This window comes from Anoplopoma fimbria, chromosome 4 (assembly GCF_027596085.1).
Source record: "Anoplopoma fimbria isolate UVic2021 breed Golden Eagle Sablefish chromosome 4, Afim_UVic_2022, whole genome shotgun sequence".
Taxonomy (NCBI): domain Eukaryota; kingdom Metazoa; phylum Chordata; class Actinopteri; order Perciformes; family Anoplopomatidae; genus Anoplopoma; species Anoplopoma fimbria.
This window is the reverse complement of record NC_072452.1, coordinates 17,916,510-17,939,702: the sequence shown is the minus strand read 5'-3', so window position 1 is coordinate 17,939,702 and position 23,193 is coordinate 17,916,510. Positions and strand designations below refer to the sequence as shown.

The window sequence follows — 23,193 nt, the reverse complement described above, 5'->3', positions numbered from 1 at the left end:
CTTTGACATGAAAGTCAATGTTCAAAGTTTGTTTAAAGTCATGTTCCCATACCGGGAGTTGAACCCGGGACTTTTTTTCGACATCCAATACTAAGACTTTTTTTCGACATACAATACTATGACTTTTTTGCAAAAAAAATATTTTTAAATGGGTTTCAATGAGCTTTAATTGACATGACAACACTGTTCTTTGACATGAAAGTCAATGTTCAAAGTTTGTTTAAAGTCATGTTCCCATACCGGGAGTTGAACCCGGAACTTTTTTTCGACATACAATACTAAGACTTTTTTCGACATACAATACTATGACTTTTTTTTACTATGACTTTTTTTGACAAAAAAAAAATATTTTTAAATGGGTTTCAATGAGCTTTAATTGACATGACAACACTGTTCTTTGACATGAAAGTCAATGTTCAAAGTTTGTTTAAAGTCATGTTCCCATACCGGGAGTTGAACCCGGACTTTTTTTCGACATACAATACTAAGACTTTTTTCGACATACAATACTATGACTTTTTTTTTTTTGACAAAAAAAATATATTTTTAAATGGGTTTCAATGAGCTTTAATTGACATGACAACACTGTTCTTTGACATGAAAGTCAATGTTCAAAGTTTGTTTAAAGTCATGTTCCCATACCGGGAGTTGAACCCGGGCCGCCTGGGTGAAAACCAGGAATCCTGACCGCTAGACCATATGGGACCTTCTTTAGAAATGTATTTGTTTTTTATGACATGCTATACTATGACATTTTATGCCATGTCATTCTAGGAATTTTTTCAACTTACTATACAATGAATTTTTTTGACATGCTATACTATGACTTTTTTTCGACATACAATACTATGACTTTTTTTGACAAAAAAAATATATTTTTAAATGGGTTTCAATGAGCTTTAATTGACATGACAACACTGTTCTTTGACATGAAAGTCAATGTTCAAAGTTTGTTTAAAGTCATGTTCCCATACCGGGAGTTGAACCCGGACTTTTTTTCGACATACAATACTAAGACTTTTTTTCGACATACAATACTATGACTTTTTTTTGACTTTTTTGGCAAAAAAATATATTTTTAAATGGGTTTCAATGAGCTTTAATTGACATGACAACACTGTTCTTTGACATGAAAGTCAATGTTCAAAGTTTGTTTAAAGTCATGTTCCCATACCGGGAGTTGAACCCGGAACTTTTTTTCGACATACAATACTAAGACTTTTTTTCGACATACAATACTATGACTTTTTTTCGACATACAATACTATGACTTTTTTTGACAAAAAAAAATATATTTTTAAATGGGTTTCAATGAGCTTTAATTGACATGACAACACTGTTCTTTGACATGAAAGTCAATGTTCAAAGTTTGTTTAAAGTCATGTTCCCATACCGGGAGTTGAACCCGGACTTTTTTTCGACATACAATACTAAGACTTTTTTTCGACATACAATACTATGACTTTTTTTGACAAAAAAAATATATTTTTAAATGGGTTTCAATGAGCTTTAATTGACATGACAACACTGTTCTTTGACATGAAAGTCAATGTTCAAAGTTTGTTTAAAGTCATGTTCCCATACCGGGAGTTGAACCCGGGCCGCCTGGGTGAAAACCAGGAATCCTGACCGCTAGACCATATGGGACCTTCTTTAGAAATGTATTTGTTTTTTATGACATGCTATACTATGACATTTTATGCCATGTCATTCTAGGAATTTTTTCAACTTACTATACAATGAATTTTTTGACATGCTATACTATGACTTTTTTTCGACATACAATACTATGACTTTTTTTGACAAAAAAAAATATTTTTAAATGGGTTTCAATGAGCTTTAATTGACATGACAACACTGTTCTTTGACATGAAAGTCAATGTTCAAAGTTTGTTTAAAGTCATGTTCCCATACCGGGAGTTGAACCCGGGACTTTTTTTCGACATACAATACTAAGACTTTTTTCGACATACAATACTATGACTTTTTTTGACAAAAAAAATATATTTTTACATGGGTTTCAATGAGCTTTAATTGACATGACAACACTGTTCTTTGACATGAAAGTCAATGTTCAAAGTTTGTTTAAAGTCATGTTCCCATACCGGGAGTTGAACCCGGGCCGCCTGGGTGAAAACCAGGAATCCTGACCGCTAGACCATATGGGACCTTCTTTAGAAATGTATTTGTTTTTTATGACATGCTATACTATGACATTTTATGCCATGTCATTCTAGGAATTTTTTCAACTTACTATACAATGAATTTTTTTGACATGCTATACTATGACTTTTTTTCGACATACAATACTATGACTTTTTTTGACAAAAAAAAATATTTTTAAATGGGTTTCAATGAGCTTTAATTGACATGACAACACTGTTCTTTGACATGAAAGTCAATGTTCAAAGTTTGTTTAAAGTCATGTTCCCATACCGGGAGTTGAACCCGGGACTTTTTTTCGACATACAATACTAAGACTTTTTTTCGACATACAATACTATGACTTTTTTTGACAAAAAAAAAATATTTTTAAATGGGTTTCAATGAGCTTTAATTGACATGACAACACTGTTCTTTGACATGAAAGTCAATGTTCAAAGTTTGTTTAAAGTCATGTTCCCATACCGGGAGTTGAACCCGGGCCGCCTGGGTGAAAACCAGGAATCCTGACCGCTAGACCATATGGGACCTTCTTTAGAAATGTATTTGTTTTTTATGACATGCTATACTATGACATTTTATGCCATGTCATTCTAGCAATTTTTTCAACTTACTATAGAATGAATTTTTTTGACATGCTATACTATGACTTTTTTTCGACATACAATACTATGACTTTTTTTGACAAAAAAAATATTTTTAAATGGGTTTCAATGAGCTTTAATTGACATGACAACACTGTTCTTTGACATGAAAGTCAATGTTCAAAGTTTGTTTAAAGTCATGTTCCCATACCGGGAGTTGAACCCGGGACTTTTTTTCGACATACAATACTAAGACTTTTTTTCGACATACAATACTATGACTTTTTTTGACAAAAAAAAAATATTTTTAAATGGGTTTCAATGAGCTTTAATTGACATGACAACACTGTTCTTTGACATGAAAGTCAATGTTCAAAGTTTGTTTAAAGTCATGTTCCCATACCGGGAGTTGAACCCGGAACTTTTTTTCGACATACAATACTAAGATTTTTTTCGACATACAATACTATGACTTTTTTTGACAAAAAAATATATTTTTAAATGGGTTTCAATGAGCTTTAATTGACATGACAACACTGTTCTTTGACATGAAAGTCAATGTTCAAAGTTTGTTTAAAGTCATGTTCCCATACCGGGAGTTGAACCCGGAACTTTTTTTTCGACATACAATACTAAGACATACAATACTTTTTTCGACATACAATACTATGACTTTTTTTGACTATGAAAAAAAAAATATTTTTAAATGGGTTTCAATGAGCTTTAATTGACATGACAACACTGTTCTTTGACATGAAAGTCAATGTTCAAAGTTTGTTTAAAGTCATGTTCCCATACCGGGAGTTGAACCCGGGACTTTTTTTCGACATCCAATACTAAGACTTTTTTTCGACATACAATACTATGACTTTTTTTGACAAAAAAATATTTTTAAATGGGTTTCAATGAGCTTTAATTGACATGACAACACTGTTCTTTGACATGAAAGTCAATGTTCAAAGTTTGTTTAAAGTCATGTTCCCATACCGGGAGTTGAACCCGGACTTTTTTTCGACATACAATACTAAGACTATTTTTTCGACATACAATACTATGACTTTTTTTGACAAAAAAAAAATATTTTTAAATGGGTTTCAATGAGCTTTAATTGACATGACAACACTGTTCTTTGACATGAAAGTCAATGTTCAAAGTTTGTTTAAAGTCATGTTCCCATACCGGGAGTTGAACCCGGGACTTTTTTTCGACATACAATACTAAGACTTTTTTTCGACATACAATACTATGACTTTTTTTGACAAAAAAAAATATTTTTAAATGGGTTTCAATGAGCTTTAATTGACATGACAACACTGTTCTTTGACATGAAAGTCAATGTTCAAAGTTTGTTTAAAGTCATGTTCCCATACCGGGAGTTGAACCCGGGCCGCCTGGGTGAAAACCAGGAATCCTGACCGCTAGACCATATGGGACCTTCTTTAGAAATGTATTTGTTTTTTATGACATGCTATACTATGACATTTTATGCCATGTCATTCTAGGAATTTTTTCAACTTACTATACAATGAATTTTTTTGACATGCTATACTATGACTTTTTTCGACATACAATACTATGACTTTTTTTGACAAAAAAAATATATTTTTAAATGGGTTTCAATGAGCTTTAATTGACATGACAACACTGTTCTTTGACATGAAAGTCAATGTTCAAAGTTTGTTTAAAGTCATGTTCCCATACCGGGAGTTGAACCCGGGACTTTTTTTCGACATACAATACTAAGACTTTTTTTCGACATACAATACTATGACTTTTTTTGACAAAAAAAATATATTTTTAAATGGGTTTCAATGAGCTTTAATTGACATGACAACACTGTTCTTTGACATGAAAGTCAATGTTCAAAGTTTGTTTAAAGTCATGTTCCCATACCGGGAGTTGAACCCGGAACTTTTTTTCGACATACAATACTATGACTTTTTTTCGACATACAATACTATGACTTTTTTTCGACATACAATACTATGACTTTTTTTGACAAAAAAAAATATTTTTAAATGGGTTTCAATGAGCTTTAATTGACATGACAACACTGTTCTTTGACATGAAAGTCAATGTTCAAAGTTTGTTTAAAGTCATGTTCCCATACCGGGAGTTGAACCCGGGACTTTTTTTCGACATACAATACTATGACTTTTTTTTCGACATACAATACTAAGACTTTTTTTGACAATAAAAAAAATATTTTTAAATGGGTTTCAATGAGCTTTAATTGACATGACAACACTGTTCTTTGACATGAAAGTCAATGTTCAAAGTTTGTTTAAAGTCATGTTCCCATACCGGGAGTTGAACCCGGGCCGCCTGGGTGAAAACCAGGAATCCTGACCGCTAGACCATATGGGACCTTCTTTAGAAATGTATTTGTTTTTTATGACATGCTATACTATGACATTTTATGCCATGTCATTCTAGGAATTTTTTCAACTTACTATACAATGAATTTTTTTGACATGCTATACTATGACTTTTTTTCGACATACAATACTATGACCTTTTTTGACAAAAAAAAATATTTTTACATGGGTTTCAATGAGCTTTAATTGACATGACAACACTGTTCTTTGACATGAAAGTCAATGTTCAAAGTTTGTTTAAAGTCATGTTCCCATACCGGGAGTTGAACCCGGGACTTTCTTTCGACATACAATACTAAGACTTTTTTTCGACATACAATACTATGACTTTTTTTGACAAAAAAAATATATTTTTACATGGGTTTCAATGAGCTTTAATTGACATGACAACACTGTTCTTTGACATGAAAGTCAATGTTCAAAGTTTGTTTAAAGTCATGTTCCCATACCGGGAGTTGAACCCGGGCCGCCTGGGTGAAAACCAGGAATCCTGACCGCTAGACCATATGGGACCTTCTTTAGAAATGTATTTGTTTTTTATGACATGCTATACTATGACATTTTATGCCATGTCATTCTAGGAATTTTTTCAACTTACTATGCAATGAATTTTTTTGACATGCTATACTATGACTTTTTTTCGACATACAATACTATGACTTTTTTTGACAAAAAAAAAATATTTTTAAATGGGTTTCAATGAGCTTTAATTGACATGACAACACTGTTCTTTGACATGAAAGTCAATGTTCAAAGTTTGTTTAAAGTCATGTTCCCATACCGGGAGTTGAACCCGGGACTTTTTTTCGACATACAATACTAAGACTTTTTTTCGACATACAATACTATGACTTTTTTTGACAAAAAAAATATATTTTTAAATGGGTTTCAATGAGCTTTAATTGACATGACAACACTGTTCTTTGACATGAAAGTCAATGTTCAAAGTTTGTTTAAAGTCATGTTCCCATACCGGGAGTTGAACCCGGGCCGCCTGGGTGAAAACCAGGAATCCTGACCGCTAGACCATATGGGACCTTCTTTAGAAATGTATTTGTTTTTTATGACATGCTATACTATGACATTTTATGCCATGTAAATGTCATTCTAGGAATTTTTTCAACTTACTATACAATGAATTTTTTTGACATGCTATACTATGACTTTTTTCGACATACAATACTATGACTTTTTTTGACAAAAAAAATATATTTTTAAATGGGTTTCAATGAGCTTTAATTGACATGACAACACTGTTCTTTGACATGAAAGTCAATGTTCAAAGTTTGTTTAAAGTCATGTTCCCATACCGGGAGTTGAACCCGGACTTTTTTTTCGACATCCAATACTAAGACTTTTTTTCGACATACAATACTATGACTTTTTTTGACAAAAAAAATATATTTTTAAATGGGTTTCAATGAGCTTTAATTGACATGACAACACTGTTCTTTGACATGAAAGTCAATGTTCAAAGTTTGTTTAAAGTCATGTTCCCATACCGGGAGTTGAACCCGGAACTTTTTTTCGACATACAATACTAAGACTTTTTTTCGACATACAATACTATGACTTTTTTTGACAAAAAAAAATATTTTTAAATGGGTTTCAATGAGCTTTAATTGACATGACAACACTGTTCTTTGACATGAAAGTCAATGTTCAAAGTTTGTTTAAAGTCATGTTCCCATACCGGGAGTTGAACCCGGAACTTTTTTCGACATACAATACTAAGACATTTTTTTTTCGACATACAATACTATCGACATACAATACTATGACTTTTTTTGACATACAATACTATGACTTTTTTTGACAAAAAAAAAATATTTTTAAATGGGTTTCAATGAGCTTTAATTGACATGACAACACTGTTCTTTGACATGAAAGTCAATGTTCAAAGTTTGTTTAAAGTCATGTTCCCATACCGGGAGTTGAACCCGGAACTTTTTTTCGACATACAATACTAAGACTTTTTTTCGACATACAATACTATGACTTTTTTTGACAAAAAAAATATATTTTTAAATGGGTTTCAATGAGCTTTAATTGACATGACAACACTGTTCTTTGACATGAAAGTCAATGTTCAAAGTTTGTTTAAAGTCATGTTCCCATACCGGGAGTTGAACCCGGATTTTTTTCCGACATACAATACTAAGACTTTTTTTCGACATACAATACTATGACTTTTTTTGACAAAAAAAATATATTTTTAAATGGGTTTCAATGAGCTTTAATTGACATGACAACACTGTTCTTTGACATGAAAGTCAATGTTCAAAGTTTGTTTAAAGTCATGTTCCCATACCGGGAGTTGAACCCGGGACTTTTTTTCGACATCCAATACTAAGACTTTTTTTCGACATACAATACTATGACTTTTTTTGGCAAAAAAAATATATTTTTAAATGGGTTTCAATGAGCTTTAATTGACATGACAACACTGTTCTTTGACATGAAAGTCAATGTTCAAAGTTTGTTTAAAGTCATGTTCCCATACCGGGAGTTGAACCCGGGACTTTTTTTGACATACAATACTAAGACTTTTTTTCGACATACAATACTATGACTTTTTTGACAAAAAAAAAAATATTTTTAAATGGGTTTCAATGACTTTAATTGACATGACAACACTGTTCTTTGACATGAAAGTCAATGTTCAAAGTTTGTTTAAAGTCATGTTCCCATACCGGGAGTTGAACCCGGACTTTTTTTTCGACATACAATACTATGACTTTTTTTGACAAAAAAAAAAAAATATTTTTAAATGGGTTTCAATGAGCTTTAATTGACATGACAACACTGTTCTTTGACATGAAAGTCAATGTTCAAAGTTTGTTTAAAGTCATGTTCCCATACCGGGAGTTGAACCCGGGCCGCCTGGGTGAAAACCAGGAATCCTGACCGCTAGACCATATGGGACCTTCTTTAGAAATGTATTTGTTTTTTATGACATGCTATACTATGACATTTTATGCCATGTCATTCTAGGAATTTTTTCAACTTACTATGCAATGAATTTTTTTGACATGCTATACTATGACTTTTTTTCGACATACAATACTATGACTTTTTTTGACAAAAAAAATATATTTTTAAATGGGTTTCAATGAGCTTTAATTGACATGACAACACTGTTCTTTGACATGAAAGTCAATGTTCAAAGTTTGTTTAAAGTCATGTTCCCATACCGGGAGTTGAACCCGGAACTTTTTTTCGACATACAATACTAAGACTTTTTTTCGACATACAATACTATGACTTTTTTTTGACAAAAAAAATATATTTTTAAATGGGTTTCAATGAGCTTTAATTGACATGACAACACTGTTCTTTGACATGAAAGTCAATGTTCAAAGTTTGTTTAAAGTCATGTTCCCATACCGGGAGTTGAACCCGGGACTTTTTTCCGACATACAATACTAAGACTTTTTTTCGACATACAATACTATGACTTTTTTTTTTGACTTTTTTTGAAAAAAATATATTTTTACATGGGTTTCAATGAGCTTTAATTGACATGACAACACTGTTCTTTGACATGAAAGTCAATGTTCAAAGTTTGTTTAAAGTCATGTTCCCATACCGGGAGTTGAACCCGGGCCGCCTGGGTGAAAACCAGGAATCCTGACCGCTAGACCATATGGGACCTTCTTTAGAAATGTATTTGTTTTTTATGACACACTATACTATGACATTTTATGCCTTGTCATTCTAGGACTTTTTTCAACTTACTATACAATGAATTTTTTTGACATGCTATACTATGACTTTTTTTCGACATACAATACTATGACTTTTTTTGACAAAAAAAAAATATTTTTAAATGGGTTTCAATGAGCTTTAATTGACATGACAACACTGTTCTTTGACATGAAAGTCAATGTTCAAAGTTTGTTTAAAGTCATGTTCCCATACCGGGAGTTGAACCCGGGACTTTTTTTCGACATACAATACTAAGACTTTTTTTCGACATACAATACTATGACTTTTTTTGACAAAAAAAAATATTTTTACATGGGTTTCAATGAGCTTTAATTGACATGACAACACTGTTCTTTGACATGAAAGTCAATGTTCAAAGTTTGTTTAAAGTCATGTTCCCATACCGGGAGTTGAACCCGGGACCGACATACAATACTATGACTTTTTTTCGACATACAATACTAAGACTTTTTTTCGACATACAATACTATGACTTTTTTTGACAAAAAAAAAATATTTTTACATGGGTTTCAATGAGCTTTAATTGACATGACAACACTGTTCTTTGACATGAAAGTCAATGTTCAAAGTTTGTTTAAAGTCATGTTCCCATGCTGGGAGTTGAACCCGGGACTTTTTTTCGACATACAATACTATAAGAATTAATTTTTTCGACATACAATACTGTGACTTTTTTTCGACATACAATACTATGACTTTTTTTGACAAAAAAAAATATTTTTAAATGGGTTTCAATGAGCTTTAATTGACATGACAACACTGTTCTTTGACATGAAAGTCAATGTTCAAAGTTTGTTTAAAGTCATGTTCCCATACCGGGAGTTGAACCCGGGACTTTTTTTCGACATACAATACTATGACTTACAATACTAAGACTTTTTTCGACATACAATACTATGACTTTTTTTGACAAAAAAAATATATTTTTAAATGGGTTTCAATGAGCTTTAATTGACATGACAACACTGTTCTTTGACATGAAAGTCAATGTTCAAAGTCATGTTCCCATACCGGGAGTTGAACCCGGGCCGCCTGGGTGAAAACCAGGAATCCTGACCGCTAGACCATATGGGACCTTCTTTAGAAATGTATTTGTTTTTTATAACATGCTATACTATGACATTTTATGCCTTGTCATTCTAGGACTTTTTTCAACTTACTATACAATGAATTTTTTTGACATGCTATACTATGACTTTTTTTCGACATACAATACTATGACTTTTTTGACAAAAAAAATATATTTTTAAATGGGTTTCAATGAGCTTTAATTGACATGACAACACTGTTCTTTGACATGAAAGTCAATGTTCAAAGTTTGTTTAAAGTCATGTTCCCATACCGGGAGTTGAACCCGGGACTTTTTTTCGACATACAATACTATGACTTTTTTTCGACATACAATACTAAGACTTTTTTGAAAAAAAAAATATATTTTTACATGGGTTTCAATGAGCTTTAATTGACATGACAACACTGTTCTTTGACATGAAAGTCAATGTTCAAAGTTTGTTTAAAGTCATGTTCCCATACCGGGAGTTGAACTTACCGGGATTTTTTCGACATACAATACTAAGACTTTTTTTCGACATACAATACTATGACTTTTTTTGAAAAAAAAAATATTTTTACATGGGTTTCAATGAGCTTTAATTGACATGACAACACTGTTCTTTGACATGAAAGTCAATGTTCAAAGTTTGTTTAAAGTCATGTTCCCATACCGGGAGTTGAACCCGGACTTTTTTTTCGACATACAATACTAAGATTTTTTTTCGACATACAATACTATGACTTTTTTTGACAAAAAAATATATTTTTAAATGGGTTTCAATGAGCTTTAATTGACATGACAACACTGTTCTTTGACATGAAAGTCAATGTTCAAAGTTTGTTTAAAGTCATGTTCCCATACCGGGAGTTGAACCCGGGACTTTTTTTCGACATACAATACTATGACTTTTTTTCGACATACAATACTATGACCTTTTTTGACAAAAAAAAATATTTTTACATGGGTTTCAATGAGCTTTAATTGACATGACAACACTGTTCTTTGACATGAAAGTCAATGTTCAAAGTTTGTTTAAAGTCATGTTCCCATACCGGGAGTTGAACCCGGGACTTTTTTCGACATACAATACTAAGACTTTTTTCGACATACAATACTATGACTTTTTTTGACAAAAAAAAAATATTTTTAAATGGGTTTCAATGAGCTTTAATTGACATGACAACACTGTTCTTTGACATGAAAGTCAATGTTCAAAGTTTGTTTAAAGTCATGTTCCCATACCGGGAGTTGAACCCGGGACTTTTTTTCGACATACAATACTATGACTTTTTTTCGACATACAATACTTTTTTTGACATTTTTTTGAAAAAAAAAAATATTTTTACATGGGTTTCAATGAGCTTTAATTGACATGACAACACTGTTCTTTGACATGAAAGTCAATGTTCAAAGTTTGTTTAAAGTCATGTTCCCATACCGGGAGTTGAACCCGGGACTTTTTTTCGACATACAATACTAAGACTTTTTTTCGACATACAATACTATGACTTTTTTTGACAAAAAAAATATATTTTTAAATGGGTTTCAATGAGCTTTAATTGACATGACAACACTGTTCTTTGACATGAAAGTCAATGTTCAAAGTTTGTTTAAAGTCATGTTCCCATACCGGGAGTTGAACCCGGGCCGCCTGGGTGAAAACCAGGAATCCTGACCGCTAGACCATATGGGACCTTCTTTAGAAATGTATTTGTTTTTTATGAGAACATGCTATACTATGACATTTTATTCCTTGTCATTCTAGGACTTTTTTCAACTTACTATACAATGAATTTTTTTGACATGCTACACTATGACTTTTTTTCGACATACAATACTATGACTTTTTTCGACATATACTATGACTTTTTTTGACAAAAAAAAATATTTTTACATGGGTTTCGATGAGCTTTAATTGACATGACAATACTGTTCTTTGACATGAAAGTCAATGTTCAAAGTTTGTTTAAAGTCATGTTCCCATACCGGGAGTTGAACCCGGGCCGCCTGGGTGAAAACCAGGAATCCTGACCGCTAGACCATATGGGACCTTCTTTAGAAATGTATTTGTTTTTTATGACAACACTGTTTTTCATGACCTTTTCATGCCTTGTCATTCGAGGACTTTTTTCAACTTACTATACAATGAATTTTTTTGACATGCTATACAATGACTTTTTTTCGACATACAATTGTATGACAATACAATACTATGGGTTTTTTTTTCGACATACAATACTATGACCTTTTTTGACAAAAAAAAAAATATTTTTACATGGGTTCCAATGAGCTTTAATTGACATGACAACAGTGTTCTTTGACATGAAAGTCAATGTTCAAAGTTTGTTTAAAGTCATATTCCCATACCGGGAGTTGAACCCGGGACTTTTTTTCGACATACAATACTAAGACTTTTTTCGACATACAATATTATGACTTTTTCCGACATACAATACTATGATTTTTACATGGGTTTACTGACTTTTTTGACATACAACACTGTTTTTTGACAAATGAAATCAATTTTCAAAGTTTTTGCTTTAAAGTCATGACAACACTGTTGACTTTTTATGCCTTGTCATTCTAGGACTTTTTTCAACTTACTACACAATGAATTCTTTTGACATGCTATACTATGACTGTTTTTCGACATTTTTTTATTTTCGACATACAATACTATTACTTTGTTTGACAAAAAAAATATATTTTTCCATGGGTTTCAATGAGCTTTAATTGACATGACAACACTGTTCTTTGACATGAAAGTCAATGTTCAAAGTTTGTTTAAAGTCATGTTCCCATACCGGGAGTTGAACCCGTGCCGCCTGGGTGAAAACCAGGAATCCTGACCGCTAGACCACATGGGACCCTTTTTTTGAAATATATTTATTTTTTATGACATGCTATACTATGACTTTTTATGACATGGTATATTATGACTTCTTTTGACATGCTATACTACAATTTTTTATGACTTGTTATGCTATGACTTTTTTCGACATACTATACTATGACTTTTTTGAACATACTATACTATGACTTTTGACTTTTTTGAACATACTATACTATGACTTTTGACTTTTTTGAACATACTATACTATGACTTTTTATGACCTTTTACTTGTGATACCTCTCTTATAACGTTATTTCATCAATGCAAGTCCTGTTAGCTAAAGTTTTGCCATTTCTGTGAACAACTGAGCAGTTTAATGTGGAAGTGAGTTAAAAAAGTTTTTGTTTTTAATTATATTAAATTGCATAACAAATAGCACAAAATCCTCATATTTGAGAATGAAACCTGCAGATGTTTTAGCATTTTTGAAAAAAACAATGTTAAACAACTTTTTTGTTGATTGATCGATTGATTAGTATGCATCAACATCAATACTGTCTATACTCCTCTTTGCCTTACTCAACATCCAGAATGAACTGTATGAATGTTTCAAACCATCTGACCGTAACACACTCGTGTAACAATCTCTTGTGCTCTTTAAGACATCTGGGCAAAAAAAGAAGAAAAGATCTGGCCTCTATATCTTGCTTTTCTCTCTTAAACCTGGAGTCACTGGAAGTCACTTGTCACCGTGTTTGTCCAGTCTGTGCTGCCGGAATGTTAGTACTTACAAATCAATACTTTTTTTTTCAGTACATGAAATTTGAAAATGTCTAAGACAGCAGATATGTTTTCATGTGTCATCATACTTCAAGTGATGGCTTGTAACACTGTGTCAAATAATGCTACACAACTCTGAGTGATGGTGGTATTAACCTAACTTAGAAAATGTAATACTGACACATTCCCTGCTGGAGAGAGTGCTTATGTGTTGCTCAAATGGATTTACTGCATGCTTACTATTGATCACTGGTGGTACTACTGCATTCAGCGTGGTATTGCCATGATCACAGTTCATTGCTCCTTCTTATATCTCCTTTTCTCCATCCTGCCTCACACCACCCACATACGGGAGACATGGCTCCCAGCAGGGAGAGGGTCAGCTCAGAGGAGACTTCAACCTGTCAGAAAAAATTCACATCCAGCCCCTCATGCCTCCCTTCACCATCCAACCCCTCCGTCTCCCACGTCTCCCGTGCTCCTTCCCTGGCACCCATCACTCCTCTTCTACCCTCCTCCTTTTGCCATTTGATTCAGATCACTGAGTTAGCCTCCGTCTCCTTTGTCTGAGGTTCCATTTTGCCTGGCAGATGGACAGGAGGAGAGAAGATGGACTCACATCGAGGGGAGAGGAGCATGTTTGTGAGATGGAAAGGGAGAAAGAAAGGGAGGAGGAGAGAGAGAAACTTTTCTGGGAGGCAAAATGTCAAACAGCAATGAAGTGAGGAGACTTTTATCTGTCAAACCTGTGTGAGGTCTTGCCTTTCAGGCTACTGAGTGACAAGGCTGCAGTTAAAAGAGAGCTGAGATGCGAAAGTGAGGGCGACAGAATGAGTTTACCTCTAATTCAGTTAGCTTGTCATACAGTATCAGCCTTATCTTTACATGCCCTATTTTACCTTAGCCAATGTGTGATATCAAAGGAAGTCTTTTTTTGGTCTTTTTGAACAATTTCAAAAGTCACATATTACTCAAACAGAGAAAGTACGAGGCAAATAAACTTTTGCTTAAAAAAATAGCAAAACATAAACTATATTATACATCAAATATGTTGTCTTTTTTTCTGGTTGCATGATGTTTTGATGACTTACAATATGGCCCAAAAGTGGTTTCAAATGACTGACTCACTGTATACTCCCTGACATGCCCTACATTGCTCTACTACTAAGCTCATGCTCTTAGCCCATGGCAATGCCTCCACACACAACATAGATGCAGGCCTAAGAATAGAGGAGAGTTTGATGGATGTAAAAAGGGAGGAAGGGAGCTTGGTAATTGAGTAAGTGCCCTTCTGGATGTGGGAGCCTGAATAAAAAGTATTTTTTTCATAAAAAGTCTTTCTTAGGATCATTTCACTCAAAAGTACATGAAAGCTATTTCAAAGTTTCTCTCTGTTCTTTGCCCTCAACTGAAATAGTCCCTGTGGAGAATGCACAAACACTTACGCACTTTCTCCTGAAAGACGTGGATAAAAGGGTTGACCCTACAAATACAAACTTACATGCATGTGTACAAAAACCCAAACACACTCACGCACAGCAACTCATGAAAAATAGAGTGCATTCCATTCAGGCTCTGAATCTTAACCCAAGATTATTAATAATGCTCTACCTGAAACATAACAACTAATTTTGCATTGAAAGGTTTAAAATGCGAGAGCAAAGAGAAAAAGTAGACTTTGACTCGCCCAGCAGCAAATAACAACCCTCAAGGCTAGTGGAATGGTCATCAGAGATGAAGACGAGGAGGTATACACATGATTTAACTCCTGAGAGACTTTTGTCACTCAGCTGTGGAGAAGTGGGAGAGGAGAGAGTGGCTGAGCTGCTGTGACCTGGAGCTGAACCCGCAGCATGATATAAAACAAAAAACTGTAATGTCAGTGTTGAGCTAGTTAAACAAGCTGGAGATAGAAGCTGAGAAGATCATATACCAATGTATATATTTTTAAAAATATATACATTGGTATATGTATGATTTTTAAACTACTTATTTAAAGATGCCCTGTGGAGCTTTTGACCACTAGTAACGCTGTTGATTGACAGGGCTCAGACACATGCCAAAGATACCTATTCAGTCATTTCCTAGCTGTTAGCTAGCAAAACTTTCAAAATATTATATCTTTAATCGGCTTTGCATTTGGACGAAAATGCATCAAACTAATTGTTTACCAGAATACTAATTACTTTGTCTGAGTAATTTGACATCAATGAGACAATATCATTAAGTGTGAGTGTTTTGTCAAACTTGATGAACTTGATACTTTTAAAGGATAAAAAAAACGATCAGGAGCCAAAAACTGGCAATGATGGTTTGCTACTAAGAACACACCCTCTGATTTAAGTCATAGTCTTGCCACTTTTAGGTAGATCGTGTTAAGATATTAAGCAGTTAAGATGTTTGGCTTCTCTTCTCCATACATTATTCAAGATTTTAAAGTTTTGAAGACAAATATATATCAAAGTGCAGTTTTGGAACAAATTATTCCTTTGGTATGGGTACTTTACTGCTTTAGAGGCCACTATGCAGTGTCATGTTCACACGTTCCTCCAAGTGTATCACACCAAGCTAGTTTTCTAAATGAGCATGTGTGTCTACGTTGACTCACTCACTCATACACTGAGTGACAGCTGTGTCGGAGTCATGAGCACACTTTTCTCTGACCCTCCAAATATGCACCCAGCGTGTCGGCACACCGGTGACGCTGCCAAAACCCAACCCCCCACCACCCACGACACTGAGACAATGCATGACAACACTGCTTCACCCTCTCGTCCTCCTCCTCTGTGCCCGTCCTGCTGCCAGCCTTATGTGGTGGCATGCCGTCTGCACGTGTCCATTCACCTGCCCGTGCCCCATTCTGGGATTGTCAGTGTCACCGCATTATGCCGTGTGTTCAAACTCTCTCCATGATGTGTCCTTCTGGGGAGTAGAGGGAGTAACACAAGGTGACTGTTGATATTAGGATGTAGCATTTGCTACGCTGGGGCGCCTCCCTCATTGGTATTTCATGTAGAGCGCCGTCGCATTCGTCACGTTTCATAAACTTCCTTATTATTCACTGGCGGGGAGTAATTTTGTTCTGCCGCTCGCAGTTGTGAAAGTGAGATAGTGGGAGAGAGGGAGGGATGACACTCTGAAATCCTTCTAATAATCATTTTCTCTCTTCCCCATACATGGACTTGTTTATCAGAAGAGCAGGTGGTTGAGTGCCACTTACCTCCCACTGCAGCCCAAACACAGGCTCACCTCTGTGAATCCAAGGGGTGATCATCTGTGAATCTCCACCCAGTTGCAGTACCTCCACCCAGGGTCTCAGGATAATCAGCTGGCTTTCTGGAGCTTAGGCAAACAGAGTTGTCAGAGGAGAGACACACACAGTCACGCCTTGGGGAAACATGGACTTGCAGAGGAAAGTAATTCATCAGTGGGTTCATGAACCAAGCAGTATCCTTCAGGTCCAGTGGTGCTCTGAAAGCCACAAGGTGCCGAGGATTTGCTCCAGCCGATGCTTATGGCACCGATGAATTGCTTAAGTGTTCACCATATGCAGCAGGCAGCTCTCCACGCACACGTCCTTGTATATCTTTGTTTAGTTGCCGAACGTGCCCATAAAGCCCAGCATTGCAGTAGAGGGTTTTTACGCCAAGCAGGTGGCTATGTTGTACTCGGCCAGAAAGCATAAAAAACAGCCTGCCCCCAGCAGCTGCCTGGCCATAAAACACATTTATACCATGATGTCCATGCCCATCCCTAACGTGTGCTTCAGGCTACGGGGCCAAAAAAGTGGAACCTGGTCGATGAAATGAACCTGAGTCAACTCCAAAGCAGAAAAACAACAAACTTTGACCTTTATAGCCGAAAGAGTTATTTATTTTTCTTTAAGACATGTAGCTGTGAGAATTCACTCCATAACCAGTTCCTAACAGTAAAGTATATAAGAGAAACTAGTCTTCAAACTTTCAGTGTGACTTTTGTTTTACCTATACTGTATTTTCAGAGGGTTTCTTTGTTCCTGGACCCCGGGCCTCCTCCTTTTCCTGCTCTGTTCTAGAGTAAAGTGCCAGTGAAGTTGTCCCTAAGGCGGTGGATGCGCTGGAGCAGTAAGTGTGCCACAAGGTGTACTGGCGTATTAATGGAGTCCGGTTAGAGCGGCTGACCTGTGAAGCAGTACGGTCAGCTGCTAGGTGAGCATACCGCCGCTGTAAATCCCAAACAGGCGTCCCCTGTCTCTCCCTCTTTCTCTTCTCCGTCACGCCTATCAGCCACCACTTCCCCTCTATACTGCAGCCCCTGCACTGCTGCTAACAGAATGTCAAGTCAAGCTTTGTTACCGAGGGCTGACAGAGTGGTCAATGGAGTTTGGATGTCCCAGGTTAAGGTTGTAATTGCCACTGTTTTCACCCTCCTTTCAGCCCATGATGACAAATAAAGGATAATTTTTGTTTTAAGGATTACATTCGTGCTCCCAGGCGGAGTCAAGATGCCGCTGTGTTAGATTTATGAGCAACATGAAGCTGGTGACTAATGTTATAGCCCGCTGGGACACTACAATCTCTTTGTACATTGGATTTGTGGCCTTGTGAGTTTTAACCCTTTGACAGCCAGTAGTCATTGTGACTTAATTTAAAGCTCAATAAAAAAATCCTGTACTGCACAAATAAATTATTATACCTTACTAATTAATGTATATGAAATTGGTCCGGGATAATTAAAAAGCAATTTCTTTTTGTCAAATATGTGTGACAAAATTTCTCTTTAGTAAAAGCAATTGCTTGTATAGAAGCAAAGTGATCACAAAGAAGTGTAAATATGTTTTTGTAGTTCTGTCACAACCTTTTCCTGACAGACAGTCTCAGGTCACCTCTATACATGTTATGTATCAGTCCCCATGCCCATGTCTAAGCCCACCTTGCAGACTTTCCTTTCAATAATGTATAAAAGAGGGCACAGACTTTGCATGTATTGTCAGTATGAGGACATGATCCCTGACATCTGGAGCCTGCACAGGGCTCATACTGAATGATAATGGCCTATCCCTGTTTTGATGAATTATTAAATTCAAATTGTTTTGCAAACAAAACATATTTGTTAACACAATGAAATCTGGGGTGAAAGCTGGAGCTTTATCAATATTTAATTTTCACTGTAGACAACAATATAGCCTTTGGCCAGTTTCTGGTACATAATTAATGAAAGGGCAATGGAACAATACATATAAAACAACGGCTGCAGACATATCAGCGCAGGTTTTAACAATGAGGACAACCATTGCTACTTTGATAACATACTTGAACATTTACGCTTGACACATGCTGATGACTTGAGATCTACAAAAAAAAACATTCACTTTCTAAATGAAAGAAATCTGGAAAAAATAATTAGTATTCCACTGAGGCATTTATATTCATGCCCCCATTGTCATCATTCACTCTAAACCGTCTATTGTTCTATTATTTATCTCATGGTGATCTCTCCATATTTAGGCATTTGGATTGATTGAACATCAATGTCAGACTGCAGTTATAGAGATATGCCTGTGATTGGGCCCATTAACATTTGATTTCATGTTGAAAGGTTGCCATCCCCCCCTCTTTCTATTGCTCTCTTTCCTTCTGTCACTGGCATCCGACTTAGAGAATGGGAAGTAGGCACAGTGAATATCAAGTGGCTGATTGGGGATGTCACTGAGGACCGCGATGGACTCTGGTTGCCAGATGTGCTTGTCCATCGGTGTCAGCAGCAGGATTTGTCTCTTGGGTTTGCGCGGGTTTGTCGTGGTGGACAGACGGTGCAGAGGAGGTTGCCGAGCAGAGTGCTGTCCCTCACTAGAGCCTGCCACTCATACTGTCTTTTTCTCTATTCATCACTGTCAGTAGACTGCTGATGCTGGTGTCTGATGACTATACCTATTCTTTTGTGGCATCTCTCATGCCACATGTTTCACCTGAAGTAAATCTCCCATAACACATGCTTTTGACTGACATTCTACAACGTTATTTTGTAATGATACCGCAAACATTGGCCCAGTTTGCTGCGGATAGCAAGGTTTGTCCCTTATCCACTATATTTCCCTAAGGAGCACTCAGGTCGATAAACACATACAGCTCAGGAATTAAAGGAAGGACATTTTTTGTGGTACCGTTTGGGATTGTTGCACAATGTTATTCAAATGTGTTGCAGTGTGGGAGACACACACTATAAGATAGAATAAAGAGGGTGGGGGGCTTGGGCCTTGAGCTTTTTTCCACTTTTATTGTCCTATACCTCTGAATAGAAGCTGCTCTGTTATTAAGTGAGGAAGAGCAGTTTGCTGGTGCATTTGAAGGGCACCTTCCCACATTTGGTTGTGTGTTTCAGACCTTGGAGAGCTCATTTAAACCCTACTTCATTGTTTCTAGCGGCACCACTCAGGAGCACTAAGGTGGTGCTTGTTGCTATGGAGGACACAAGAAAGTGACGTGTTTGTGCAGACAGGATATGAAGAGGGAATATGTGCGTGCAGTATGAAGGAGTGTTTAGTTTCTGTGTGTTTATGTATATTTTTGGTGAAGGTGTCTGTGTTAAGTGTTTGCTCTGTGTTTTAAATCATCTCTGCACCAAGGTTTTTGCATTGTGTGTGTGTGTGTGTATAGTGCGTGTTTTGAGGCAGCCAGCAGAGCGGGGGGAACATCTGCACACAGTGGCACAGGCCTTCTGCCTTTACACACGGCTCCTGCCGAGCAGCGCTTCACGGCCTAGCAGGCTGTGACCTCCCAGAGGCTCCAGGGGAGCTCTTCCTCTTAAAAGCCAGCTGTGCCTCATACTTTCTGCCCGCCAAATATTCCACAGTCCAGCTGTTCACCTGAGAAGCACGGAGCACAGCCCTCTCACTTCCTCCCTTTTATATTTTTGGAGAACCATTGTGCAGGTTTAAGAGAGCATGGAGTACAACACCTGCGATACCTATGTTGTTGTTGCCAAATCAAAAGAGTTGGCCTCACACTTTGTGTTCGAAGCTGTACAGTTTAGGTTCTTCAGATATATGTACCATTACAATAAATTAATTCTCACATAAGGTACAAGATGTACAATATGTTATTTCTCATGGGTTCTTATTCTTTTAGCAGTGCATGACCTCCGTTTAATATATGAATGTTTAAACATTCTGTCTTGAGGATAGGAGGGTCCACTTTTTAAAACTATGTTTTTTCTTTTAAATGTCACCCTTTGAGACTTTAACACAAATATAATATCTTTAAAGAGGCTTTCCTTATTCTTAATCAGATTGATATGTTTGTGTATGTGATGGAGAGAGTAAGTGATTACTGAGTGATGCTTTGAGAGCATGCCAGGTAACACTTTGATGTTCTTCAGAGCCACACTAAAAGGATGGAGCAAGAACATTTAGCCACAGATAACAAAACTAACTTTCAGAAAAACATAAAGTATAATTTACTGCAGGTTATTGTAGAAAGTGTCTTGACTGATGTGTTATTTGTGTCCTTTAGTTACATCTGTGTTGCTTTCTCACTTCAGTGAATAGAACAAATTTTCATGATTGATTTTTGTTTTTCAATCCACAAGAGGATTGCATGATATGGTCATTTGTGGACATGTTCCGGTGTCTCGTAAATAATCCATCAAGGCTTTTAATGATGACAATCATTTTGATGATCCTAATAAATGTGATGAATAAGACATATTCGCAGTTGAAAAAATATATTATATATGCCGTTGATTGACACTTATTTATTGACGTGGATTTATTGGGGAAGATCACAGGGTGATTTTTTTTCTTTTCAAAATAATAGTAAAAGTATTAACTGAATTCCATAATCCGCTTTTCAATACATGACACACTCTTCCATTTGGACGTCTGGCATGAAATGATAGCACATTATGGAAAAGCACTGACATGAGTCTTCCCAAGACATTTGCCTTACAATAGTTCCTTGTTTTGAGGAAAGAATAATTTGCATTTAAATATGTCCTGACTAATTTCAAGTAGCAGATTATCTTCAAAATGGATTGAAACAGTAAGGAAACACTTCATATGCAGCTGTAGAATTTTAAAGAAGCCTGTGTCAAGTGTCTCCTTCAAAAATGCCTATAGGGCAATATGCACTAATATGTCAGTCATGAAAAAGAGTTGAGTCTGCGGGACATGGCAAAAATTTTGTTATAACAAGGTGCTGCTGGCTCCGTTGTGAAGTAAAGCGCATAAGAAGTGAGGGATAAGTGCACGTACAGGCCTGATATATGTCTACAGCAGAGCAATTATAGGCCGAATGGGTGAAATGGGGCGACATTCTCCTGGATTGCAAACTGCGTAGGATGTACAGCACAGGCTATAAAGGGCACATTCAAACTCAAAGAAAACACAATGATTTCAGAGTTCATATATTTCTTACACCAACATTGACTGAGCTGATAGATACACAGTATGACTATATAAACTGACCTTGAAAGAGCAGAATATGGGCTTGATGCATTTATAAATACATACATTTATTTTAATGTTGTTTTCATATTACTTACTCTGATGAGCTCATTGGATGTAGCAATGTGTTCAAACGCTCAATCAGAAATTAAGCAGTGTAATGAAGCAAGACTGAGGTTAGTGAGACTGTTAGATTAGCAGTTGCCAACACAGTCAGATCGACAGTGACGCCTCACTTTCATCTCAGAGTGAAAGGGACACTGAAAGATTAGGTGAGAGAATAACCCTCAGTTATCCATGAGATGGGAAGTTAAGAGTTCCTACCTCACAGTGATTGATGACTTACATGGCAATGATATATCGGGTGCCCCCATCCCTGTCCTATAATTTATGAGCAAGCTCGTTTAATTTGTCTGTGGCTTAATTTGGCCCGTATATATGACGTATGAACGTGTTCTTCAATTGATGGCTTATGCTGTCTAGCAGCAGTTGCTGACTGAGAATAACATGTCCTTTGGCATTGACACTTTCACTGTCATCTGTTCAATCTACATGACCTGACAATTAAGCTAATAAGTGAAAATGGCACCTTCCCAATGCAATTTTAATGAGCACCATGTTGAGTTGAGGAATCTGTTCATGAGGAATTGTTAATGGGCTCCTTCTGATTCTCAGCACTGAGGGAGGGATGGTAAATGCACTTGAATTAAAGACTCACTATAATTGGTCTGCAGTCCGTAGTTTAACCAAGCCTGATTTTGGTCCTTCAATGTCAATAAAGGTTTTGGTCTGAATTTGTAAGATTGACAAACTTTTACAGGTCTGTTGCCAGTATAACCTTCATTTAAATGCAAATGCTTTGGCCTATTGTCTTTCCTAATCTCTGCCATCAGAGACATAATTCAAGTGTCCAAGAAGTGAAGAAGTGTGTTAGTGATGCAGTAATACCAAAACCAATATCGGGCAACTGACTCAAATAGCCGGAATGGATATCGGTGACAACTGGGCTTATCTTTTCAATCAAAGACTATCTTTATATACTAAATACATTATATGCAGGACTTTTCAATTCTGTGTAAGGTCTGACCAATCTTTTTTGCTGCATTTAAAAGGTCTAAATTTGAATTGAATTGAATTGACTTGAATTGACTTTTACCAAAGTTGCTAGTTTAAAATGGATTACGCTGATAATGAATAACAATTCGATAAATTCATATCTTTGTATTTATTTATTTATTAAATTTTGTTTA

The 23,193-nt window shown here is 35.9% G+C and overlaps 14 non-coding genes across 14 annotated transcripts; all 14 read right to left on the bottom strand.

The window, feature by feature from the left end:
* Positions 1-633: 633 nt before the first annotated feature.
* On the bottom strand, positions 634-705 carry trnae-uuc (transfer RNA glutamic acid (anticodon UUC)). The gene has a single exon. It is a non-coding gene; the product is annotated as a tRNA-Glu (tRNA).
* An 870-nt stretch (positions 706-1,575) lies between these two features.
* Positions 1,576-1,647, bottom strand: trnae-uuc (transfer RNA glutamic acid (anticodon UUC)). The gene has a single exon. It is a non-coding gene; the product is annotated as a tRNA-Glu (tRNA).
* A 449-nt stretch (positions 1,648-2,096) lies between these two features.
* trnae-uuc (transfer RNA glutamic acid (anticodon UUC)) lies at positions 2,097-2,168 on the bottom strand. Its single transcript has one exon. It is a non-coding gene; the product is annotated as a tRNA-Glu (tRNA).
* A 451-nt stretch (positions 2,169-2,619) lies between these two features.
* trnae-uuc (transfer RNA glutamic acid (anticodon UUC)) lies at positions 2,620-2,691 on the bottom strand. The gene has a single exon. It is a non-coding gene; the product is annotated as a tRNA-Glu (tRNA).
* Positions 2,692-4,108: 1,417 nt separating this feature from the next.
* trnae-uuc (transfer RNA glutamic acid (anticodon UUC)) lies at positions 4,109-4,180 on the bottom strand. The gene has a single exon. It is a non-coding gene; the product is annotated as a tRNA-Glu (tRNA).
* An 862-nt stretch (positions 4,181-5,042) lies between these two features.
* On the bottom strand, positions 5,043-5,114 carry trnae-uuc (transfer RNA glutamic acid (anticodon UUC)). Its single transcript has one exon. It is a non-coding gene; the product is annotated as a tRNA-Glu (tRNA).
* Positions 5,115-5,565: 451 nt separating this feature from the next.
* On the bottom strand, positions 5,566-5,637 carry trnae-uuc (transfer RNA glutamic acid (anticodon UUC)). Its single transcript has one exon. It is a non-coding gene; the product is annotated as a tRNA-Glu (tRNA).
* A 452-nt stretch (positions 5,638-6,089) lies between these two features.
* trnae-uuc (transfer RNA glutamic acid (anticodon UUC)) lies at positions 6,090-6,161 on the bottom strand. Its single transcript has one exon. It is a non-coding gene; the product is annotated as a tRNA-Glu (tRNA).
* A 1,817-nt stretch (positions 6,162-7,978) lies between these two features.
* trnae-uuc (transfer RNA glutamic acid (anticodon UUC)) lies at positions 7,979-8,050 on the bottom strand. Its single transcript has one exon. It is a non-coding gene; the product is annotated as a tRNA-Glu (tRNA).
* A 655-nt stretch (positions 8,051-8,705) lies between these two features.
* trnae-uuc (transfer RNA glutamic acid (anticodon UUC)) lies at positions 8,706-8,777 on the bottom strand. The gene has a single exon. It is a non-coding gene; the product is annotated as a tRNA-Glu (tRNA).
* Positions 8,778-9,856: 1,079 nt separating this feature from the next.
* On the bottom strand, positions 9,857-9,928 carry trnae-uuc (transfer RNA glutamic acid (anticodon UUC)). Its single transcript has one exon. It is a non-coding gene; the product is annotated as a tRNA-Glu (tRNA).
* Positions 9,929-11,529: 1,601 nt separating this feature from the next.
* On the bottom strand, positions 11,530-11,601 carry trnae-uuc (transfer RNA glutamic acid (anticodon UUC)). The gene has a single exon. It is a non-coding gene; the product is annotated as a tRNA-Glu (tRNA).
* A 284-nt stretch (positions 11,602-11,885) lies between these two features.
* Positions 11,886-11,957, bottom strand: trnae-uuc (transfer RNA glutamic acid (anticodon UUC)). Its single transcript has one exon. It is a non-coding gene; the product is annotated as a tRNA-Glu (tRNA).
* Positions 11,958-12,703: 746 nt separating this feature from the next.
* trnae-uuc (transfer RNA glutamic acid (anticodon UUC)) lies at positions 12,704-12,775 on the bottom strand. The gene has a single exon. It is a non-coding gene; the product is annotated as a tRNA-Glu (tRNA).
* Between the last annotated feature and the right edge of the window lie 10,418 nt (positions 12,776-23,193).